This window comes from Echinops telfairi, unplaced genomic scaffold, assembly GCF_000313985.2.
Source record: "Echinops telfairi isolate 266 unplaced genomic scaffold, ASM31398v2 ScPeMD7_9;HRSCAF=40, whole genome shotgun sequence".
Lineage (NCBI taxonomy): Eukaryota > Metazoa > Chordata > Mammalia > Afrosoricida > Tenrecidae > Echinops > Echinops telfairi.
In genome coordinates, this window is record NW_022103906.1 from 88,793,922 (window position 1) to 88,804,190 (window position 10,269).

Genomic DNA, 10,269 nt, shown 5'->3' on the forward strand with positions numbered 1-10,269 from the left:
CTGTAGTTTCAAAGTGACCTTGTAACCATGTTGTATGGCAGCATGGTCTTCTCTGCCTTCCCCAGTCTGGAGAAACTGACCCCAGCTGAGGTGAGGCCTCCTCTGACCAAGCGGTTTTTAAGTTGGACATGCACAGGGGGTGATGTATGCCTCGTGGGCAAATATCTGAGTTGATTCTTACTGGGTTTCCTTTGTAGGGACTGTTCTTTTTTCTCTAGATGTCCCCAGGATTCTCTCTTTTTCCTTGAAATCAGAGAGTTTGATTACCATACAGCACACGGATTTTTCTTTTTTGGGCGGAGGGGTGGTCTTTCCACTTTGAGGTTCTCTCCTTTTTTGAATAGATTTTTTGTCCTCCTTTGTAATGTTGGAGAGATTTTCTTCCATGATTTCTCATACTATTTATCTTTAGATTTCTTTTGGTTTTTTTCTCGCTCCAGAATCCTCTTGAGCTGTAATTTATTTCTCTTGGGAGTGTCCCACATCATTCTCAGGCTTTTATGGATTTCTTCACTTTTTTGTCTGTTGTTCCTCTCATTGATTGTAGTCAGAGTGGTTGTCACCCGGTTCACTGATTCACTTTTCCTTTTCCTTCTGTCCATGCCTCAGGTCTTTTAAGATGTTGCCTAATTCTCCTATCTCTTTGTTTATCGTCTGGGATTCCTTTTGGTTGAAGGCATTTAGTTTTTCAATTTCTCTCATTGTTCTCATGAGTGTTCCCCCACATCTCTTGAAGGGACCTAACATCATTCTCTTTAATTCTATTTCTAGTAGATCCAAGGCCTCTTTTTCAGAGTACTCCATTGGGGTTGGATTGTTTTTGGTAGTTGGGGTTTTTTGTTCAGTGTGCTGCATTTGACTGCAACTTTTGCATCATTGTGGTGCAGTTATTTAGTTCTACGTGAGTTGCTGTGTGGTGTAGGGTATTGCCTCTGTTTAGTGATGTGGGAGAGGGCTAATAGGAGCCAGAAAACTTATGGTGGTGAAATGGAGAAAAGGGGAGTGAGATGGGAAACTGAGGACAGTGTGTGGGTGGAGGAGGGGAGTGAGAAAGAATAAAAAAAAGTAATGATATTATAATTATCAGTTCTCTATATAAGTCAACAGATTTGTAAAAATAATGGGAAATGTATTTTAAAAGGTGTAAGCAGAATGAATATGTTTCTTGGAAATATATTTCATGAGAAAAAGAAAGAGATAATGGGTGAAGCAGGAGAAAAGTGTAAGCAATAGACAGACCAGCAGGGGAAGAAGTTAAATCAAGGAAGAAAAAGACAAGGAGAAAAAGAAGGACAAAAAAGTGTGGCTATTCAGAGTAGAGGAGCAGTGACAAGAAAGACAAAGGTTGGTGTATAGCTTAGGTGCGGGTGCTGGGGTTCCGTTGTTATGGCTGTGAGAATGTGGCCAGGTCGGTGCACTCATGCACTCAGAGGGAAAGAGAAAAAAAAAAGGCTTCGTTTGAGAAGTTGTACCTGAATCTACAGGTCTGCTTGTTTTTGTTCGGGAGGCAGGTGTAATCTTAGGATGAAGTGGAAGAAAACTAGAAAAAATAATAGAAGTATCAAAATAGGTCAAAACAGGAAGAAAATAACATAAAATAAAACCATCTTGTCTGTGGAGATTGCTACTCCTTCGTTAGCCTTAGGGTATGTGCACGTCTGCCACAAGGGACAGGCGGCATGCAGCAGGGTGCGCACCGAAGAATGCAGGTAAGAAGGATGGGGGAAAGTGGTGAAAATGTTTGCTTGGGTATGGAGAGTGTCTGCTCCAAGCTGGTTGCTTCAGGGGCTGGGAAAATCGGCCAGAGGGGGGGCGAGGGTTGGGGGTAGAGGAGGTTGCAGCAGGGGGTGCAGTGGCTGAAGGCACACATATACCACTTGTGCTGCTGGTTACTGGTAAAATGGAGTCTGTCAGCAGGCATTGCCGATCTTTAAGAAACCCTTTAAGAAACATTGTTCTTTTTAGCTTTTAGATTTATAGCTAAAAGCTATATATAGATTTATTTCTAGCCTCGCAGGACTGCAGGATATCGCTCCGAGTGGAGACTCGCCTGTCATTGCCAAGGAGGTCTTGCTGTACTTGTGATCTGAGGCTCTTGGATTTTGTCACGTGTTTTTTCTACATTGATTGAGATGCTATGCAGTTCTTTGTCTTCGTTGTATTAATGTGGTGTACTAAGTTGTTTAACTTTCTAACACTGAACTGCTATTGCATTCCTGGGAAAAATTCCATGATCATAGTGTACGGTCCTTTGAATGCGCTTTTGCATTGGGGTTGCTAGTGTTTTTTAAAGGATCTTTGCACCTCCATTCATAATGAATATTGGTCTGTTTTGTTTGTGCTTTTCTTCTCCTTCCTGTTGTTGGCATCAAATAATGCTAGCTTCAAAGACTCTGTTGGGAAGTGTTTCAACCTCTTTTATTTTTGTGTGAAAGCTTAAGAAAGATCTAGTCACTTTTCTTTAAATGTTTTTTAGAGTTCTCCAGGGAGGCGAGTTGACTGAAACATTTTTCCCCCTTTCTGGAGCTTTTAGTTGACTCAATCTCTTGTTATAGGTTATAGGTTTACCGAGAGCTTTTATTTCTCTTGAGTGTGTATGGGAAGTTTTGTGTTTCCAGGACTCTTCCCATTTCATCCAGATGAACTAATTTGATGTACAGTCACCCACACTATTCTCTTATGATTCTTTCTATTTCTGTAATGTCCCCATTGCTATTTCTGACATTATATATTTTCATCTTCTTTGTTTTCTTTGTTAGTCACTGATTCTTTCTATTGTTTTTATATGGTCTATTTCAATGATCTCTGTTGTAATTGTTATTATTTTAATTCTTCTGGGAACTTTGGGCTTGTTTTGCTCTTTTTCTAGTTCCTTCCGTTGTAGAGTTAGGTTACTGGTTTTAGATTTTTCATCATTTTACCTGTGTCTGCGCTTAACTTCCCTCTGAGCACGGCTTCACTGAGTACCACGAGTTGTTTGTTGCGCTTTCATTTAATGCTAAGCAATCCACTTGTTTCTTGTGATTTCCATCTTGGCTCATTAGCTGTTTAGTATTCTATTATTTAATTTCCACATATTTCTTGATTTTCCATTTTATTTCCTTTCGTCTCACTACAGTGTATTGGAAAATACTCTGCATAATTTCAATCTTAAATTTTTTTTTCAGACCTGCTGTACAGATAGCCTCCTATGCCTCCTCTTCCATATGCACCGGAGAAGACTGTATACTGTGCTCTGGTTGTGGGGTAGACGGTTCTATTTGTGTCTGCTACCCCACTATTTTTAAAAAGATGTTCTCCAATACAACAGAGAATCTTACCATAAACTTTAAAGGAAAATAAAATAATGAATTTTACATCCCACCAGAAAAGTTAAACCTACATTATTTTAACAAAATAGTTCCACAATTAGTTTATTTTTGAGATTTTTTTTCGTTTAGAATGTAAACTCAGTGTCTATAACAGTCTCTAGGAAAGTAGATGGTACTGATTTTTAAAAGTAAGTTTGACAAATTAAGGGTTATGTTTAGAAGTAGATGTAAATTGAACTCCTTTTAATATTGTTATTATTACTTTATCAAACTTTTTTGTGCTTGGCAATGTACCAAGCACTTTACAGCTAACATGAATTTTAAATCCATGTGAATGCATGTTCAAATTTTGAAGTTGTTTAGATGTGATTACTCATTGAAAGTACACTCTTAAGTGTTCTATGTAAGGTTGGAAACTTTTTAAAAATTTTAAGCGAGAGAAGAGGAAGTTACTTTAGGACAGTAAAGATACTTCTTAGCAGCTGTAGTTCACAATTTAGGAAGGAGGGTAACGGAATCTAAATACAACATAAGGAAGTTAGGTTTCCAACAAAGGCTATTCCATTGAAGGTCAGCGCTGCTCATAGGAGAACACGTCAAGCTTTTCCAAGGCCTCCGGAATGGGCCCCTTTTTCTCCTTTGTGGTATCTCTTAGATGGGAAAATGCAGCCCCCGGCAAACTTGCTGCTGTGCTGTCAAAAAAGCTTCAAGGATCGCATGAGGTCATGTACTATCAACCGCGGGCTGACTACAGGGATCATGTTGTCATCATGAACACACACATCACATTTTCTGAGAACAAATGGGAACATAAAGCATATTCCTCTCATACTGTATCCAGAAGGCTCCAATACCAATCAGGAAACTAGCTATTTATGGTATGCTGGCCAAAAACCTTCACAGAAGAACTATGATGCCAAGGTTGCATCTGTTTCCAGATGAGGACATTCCAGAAGATATTCTGCAAAATATAGTGGAAGAGCTTCCCCAACCACCCAGAGTGCCCAGACTTCTAGATGAATACGCTCCAGAAGAACTAAACGCTCTCCTAGAGCGGGGTCTCTGCCTGACAATTATTGGCTGTAGGGGGACGGACATGGTTGAAAATAACGAAGAATTGGTTGAAACCTCTTCCTAATGTGTTTCTCCAAACCCAAGGCACCGAGAAAGAATGGCTGCATTTTGACCAGTGACTTGTGACTGTTGATGACAGCCATGGGGAAAGGACAAGAAGAGAGACTCCTGAGGCAGGGAATTGCAGTAAAATAAGATTACCATACAGGATTATTTTCTTAGGTCATCTAGTTTGCTACAAACAAACAATAAAATTGCTGACTTTCTTTTTTAAAAAAGAAAAAGACTAGTCAAGCATCGAGCCATTTGAAATACAGTAGCTATTTTTTCTCCCTACAAATATTGTTCTTTGGCTTATTTTACCATGTGAAAATCATTGGACTTTTAATTAAGAGACTTGGCCTAAAGACTCAACTTTCTCCTTACTAGTTGTGGTCTTGGACACGCCACTTAAGTTTTCTTTATGCCTCCAACCAGAGAGGCTCATCTTCCTGTATTGTATCTGCCAAGTTTTGCTTCTAATCAGAAGGTTCTTAGGGGCTAATCTCTCAGAAGTGGATTCCCTGTTCCTACTCCATAGTCTGTTCTTGTCTAGGATTAGCAGGGTTCCACAGGAGAGTCAATTACGTTGAATTAGTTGACTTATATAACTCAAATATTTTCTATTTATCCTCTAAGGTCTTATATATATCTCACAATAAATTATATATCCTTTATTAATTCTTTTATGATAAAATTTCTATCATTTCAATTTTCAGTAAACTTAAAATTAATAAAATAATAAATAATATCTGTCCATACCACACAGTTCTCCATTAACATTTTTAATTTCCAACTGTATGATAAAGATACCGATTCAGCTATCTTGTCTTACACTTTTACTTTTATTTAAAATGTCAAATCCTTATTCATAATAGAGCTCAGACATTATTTAGTTGATTGATTTCTTCTTCATCATTAGTTTTCATTCTCAATGAGTTATTTTCCTGTAATTTTACTCTCCAGAAGAATTAAAATTCAGTTGTGAATTCTGATAATTGGGAAGATTTTTTTATAACTTAATAATTATCACACTTCATAATTGACCCAGTAGGCGCGGTGCATAACTCTCCATTTCAGAAACAAAAGCAGAAGAATAATAGTTGTTCTTATCCTGTTCTTTTAGGATGCCTGGAGGTGTCGTGGTTATGAGTTGGGCTGTCAACCTCAAGGTCAACCGCTAAAAACCACAAGTTGCTCCTCGAGAGAAAGACTGGGCTTTCTACTCACGTTAGGAGTTGCAGTCTGAAACTCACAGGGGAAGTTCTACCCTGTCTTATGGGATCACTATGAGTTGACATCTACTCGATGGGAGTGAGTTTGGGTTTTGGTTTTACCTTGACTTTAGGGAGAAGATTTGACATCTCCTGGAAAGTGAATCCAGTTTTTATTATTCAATAAAGTTTTGTAGCAGATATATTGTCATCTATCTTTAAAGTATTCAAGCAAGATGTGACTTAATATTTGAGTTAATTTTCAAGAATACCATGTGATTAGATAGCTTAGATTGTGATTAGAATACCATATGAAAGAAACTTAATATTAGATTTGGCAAAAGGGATTTATAGGTATATTTGACTGAGAAGCAGTATTTACAGTTGGCCGTAGACACAAGTCATCTATTGGCACCTAGTTTAATAGTTTCAAAGCCAATAAATATGTTTATGTTCTTCCTTTTTATTTTCAATAAATAAAGGTTTTGCTAAATTTTTTCCCTGTAAAAGTTCCTTTGAAGCTTCTTGGAACTAATGGTAGCTTTCCAGGGCTTTTGCAAAAGTCTAAATAATTTTCTCCATTATAGTTTCTAAGAGAAATGTCATATATTTTACTGCTTTGAGAGCAATCGACTATATACAGATGCTGCTGTAATTTGTTTGTTATTGAAGTAGATTCTTTGCTGATCTCCCATTTTCAAGCTACATTTTGTGAATTATTTCCAGAATCAGCATATTAAAAAACAATAATGCTAATATCTTTCAGGAGTTACTGCTTAGGAGCATTTTGATGATGACATAGTCTTGTAATTCCAAGACTAAATCTTTATAGGAGTAGAAAGCCTCATCTTTTTCCCTTGTAGAAGCTGGTGGTTTCAAACTGCTGATCTTGTGGTTAGTGGTCTACTGTGTACCCCACTATATCACCAGAGCTCTGTGATAGTATATATACTATTATAGTTTTATATGTAGCATATATTATAATGCATAATTAGGACAATGGTAATTTTACAAATATAATTGGAAGGATCCACATCTGATATTTCTACTATTCATAAACATACCAATTAATTTAAAATACACACTGATGCAAAATCATATGTCTGTATAGTCTTTACCCAGTGCTGCGCTCCATTTCTACTTTAGATCATAAATATTCTCTGTGATGGTTTAGGCCTATTCCAATCCTCAGTAATGCAACTAATCTGAACAGAAATTCTATATTATTTATAAAGTCTATCAACAAGTTATTAGTTTTGTTTTACATTGGTAAGTGTTTGTGATTGTTAATGACTTCTCTCTGTGTCACAATTTCTTTATTTAGCACCTGGTATACATAGTACTGGGCATATAATTTGTACTCAGTACTTACCGACTATTTCATTGAGTAAAAGCTATGGTTCTCAGAGTAAATGTCTTTTAGTGCTTAGTAGTTAGCACTTTATTTGGCTATATTTAGGAAAACTATGGAAGCAAACCATACGTGATGACAACTGAGGCAGGAAATAAAATCAAGATGTTAGTCACAAAGACTTCTCAGTTAATAATTCTTAACCAGATTGGTGAAAAGTACTGAATACGAGTTATATGGTTATTAAACCGTTAAAAAGTAGCATAAACTTCTGGTTCTCACTTAAACATATAGAACTTGAATGTTGCCTGGTTCACCAGAAGGAAGCAGAACAAATTGAAAAATGACTTTTCTTAGCTCTGTTAGCAAGAGCTAAGGTCACAAGGCAATCTGCTGTCACCCAAACTGGAGAGGTAGGTGGATACTCTCTCTTAGTATCAGTTTACTGGAAGCAGAAGACCAGGAGCAGACGTTCCTTGCTAGAACTCATTCTAAATCTCAAAAGAATTCAATCTCACGGATGTTAGTCAATTCTGACTCACTTAAATCATGAAGAGAAAATTACTCAATGTGGGCTAGCTAGAGAATTAAAAACCGTGGGGCATAAACTTAGGGGAAACCTCACGTTTTCATGAATTTTACCTCCAGGAGGCCCAACAGGTTCTCACAATGGAGAGCTGAGGAAAATCTTCTATGATCCTTCCAGAGCAGGTAAAAAGTAACCATTTTGAAACAATAGTTAACCAGTTAATCAAGTTTGTTCTGACTCACGATGACCTCAGGTGTGTCACTGTAAAACTATGCTAGATAGCTTTTCAACTTCTGGGCCTGTAGAAGTCGATTTTCAGGCTTTTCTTCTGATGGCCGGGGTAGAGAGATTGCAACCTTTCAGCTAGCTGCTAAGCATGTTTATATTTTCTTCAGCTTCGACCTGAACTTACATGTGAGCAATTGATGGTTTGTCCCACAGTCAGCCCCTGGCCTGGTTTTAGCTGCTGATATTGAACTTCTATATGGTCTCTTCCCACAAATGTAGTGAATTTGATTTCTTGTATTCCATATGAAGAAGTGTACTTGCACAGTCACCATTGTATTGTTGAAAAAGGGTATTTGCTGTGAACAAGCTCTTGGTTTTGCAAATTTCTATTATGCATTCTCCAGCTTTGTTTCTATCTCCCAGACTACATTTTGCAATGACTATTCTTTCCTCCTACTTTCCAACTTTTGCATTCCAATTGCTAATAATTATCAATGCATCTTGATTTCATGTTAGTCACTAATGGATGTAAACTCCATAAATCACTAACAGAAAGATAGCTGAGAAATCCCCAAATATCTAGAGCTCAAACAAATACACTTTTAAATTGTACATGGATCAAAGAAGTGTCAAGGTATTTAAAAATATTTTAAATTGAGTAAAAGTGAAAATACAACTTATAAAATAATTGTGAGATACAGGAAAAATGGGACTAGATGTCATTTATACTATTAAATGCATGCATTACAAATGAAAAAATAAGAAAACACTCAAAAGCTTTTATAATTGCAAACAAGAAAAAGAAGTAATGTACGCAACTAAGGTAAGTGGAAGAGAATAAATAATCAAATTCAAGAAGCAAACACAAGGAATGAAAAACCAGAAAGCAAGAGAGAAAAATCAATGGAAAAAAATGCTTATATTTTTTATCAATGGAATTGATAAAACTCTAACAAAGTTAGCCAAGAAAAAAGAGAGAAGATACCAATTATTAAATCCAGACATGAAAGAGGAGCTATCATTGTTGATTTCATGGACATTAAAATGAATAAAGAAATATTATTAACAGTATGCCACATATTTTATAACAACTGAAATGAAGCAGTTCCTTTAAAATATAAAAGTTTGAAACTAACAGAAGGAAAAATAGATAATTAAGAAATAAATTAAATGAATGATTATATCTTCCCAAACTGTAAGCACCAGGCCCAGAATGTTTTCTAGTAATTTCTTTCAAACATTAAAAAATAAATGATATACTTCCCTCAAATCTTTTCCAGAAAATAAAGACAGAGGGAAGCGTCTCAATTCATTTGTGAGACTAGCCTTTTAGCAAGAAAAACAAGTGTAAGAAAGAAAAGTATAGCCAACATTTCCCATGAGCATAACTACCAAAAAAATCTTTACAAAATTAATTCAACAAGCTATAAACGTTATGCTTTACTACCAACTATGTTTTATCCCTGGTATGTAAGCTGATTCCATAATCAAAAATCAAATAGCATAATGGGTATCAGAAGTCTAAAGAAGGAAATCATATAATCATATCAATAAATGAAGAAAGTGACTTGTTAGAATCCAACAACTATCCATAAGAAGTTAACCAACTTTGAACAGAGAAACTTCCTCAGCTTGATAAAGAACATCTATCAGAACCCTATTGCTGGTCCCAGTTTTTCGACCTCTCCTGCTGGGAAAGCAAGGAAGCGGGAGAGGAGCCCACACCGCCTGTCACCCCAGTCCTCCAGCCACGCCTCCCTGGAGACTTTAAGATGTTAGTTGCATCAAGCTTGCATCCATGCCCTCTGGACTCCGAGCTGGATCCAGAGTTGCATACAGACCAATATCTGCATCAGTGTTATATCGACCAGAGGCTAGAACTGGAGAAGGCTCAGCAGTGTTTAATGGGGTCCAGGCTGGCGTGTCTCCACTAATCCGAAGGGAGTTTCGGACCAGTGCAAGTGGCAGAGACATTGATCCTGCTGCCAAATTTACTGGTGCAGGTGCTGCAACAGTAGGAGTGACTGGTGCCGGTGCTGGCGTTGGAAACGTCTTTGGCAGCCTCTTCATTGGTTATGCCAGAAACCCTTCTCTGAAGCACCAGCCTTTCACATATGCTATCCAGGGATTTGCCACGTCTGAAGATACGGGTCTCTTGTTTGATGGTTGCTTTCTTGATTTTGTTTGCCATGTACCAAAAATAAATGGCTAGAGATGTTGGCATTCATATTAATTATGGAATGGATATAATACTATCTAACTGTGACTCCGAAAACTAGTGTTGGTGTTATGGAAATGTACGTTCTTCCCAAAGTCATTTCATTAAAGATGAAAACTTAAAAAAGAGAAAAGAATCCTATTGCTAACATCACATCTAATCACAAGGAACTAGATGCTTTCTCCCTAGGACTGAGGATAATTCAAGGAAGACCACTCTCATTACTTTTATTTGACATTGTGTGTGCAATCTTAGCTAATTCAGTAAGACAAACAAAATAAAATAAATTGGGAAGCAAGAAATGA

General features: G+C 37.0%; 2 pseudogenes; both read left to right on the forward strand.

Moving 5' to 3' along the window:
- Nucleotides 1–1,679: 1,679 nt before the first annotated feature.
- On the forward strand, nt 1,680–4,397 carry LOC115868262 (annotated as a pseudogene).
- A 3,364-nt stretch (nt 4,398–7,761) lies between these two features.
- LOC101661662 lies at nt 7,762–9,950 on the forward strand (annotated as a pseudogene).
- The last annotated feature ends 319 nt before the right edge of the window (nt 9,951–10,269 follow it).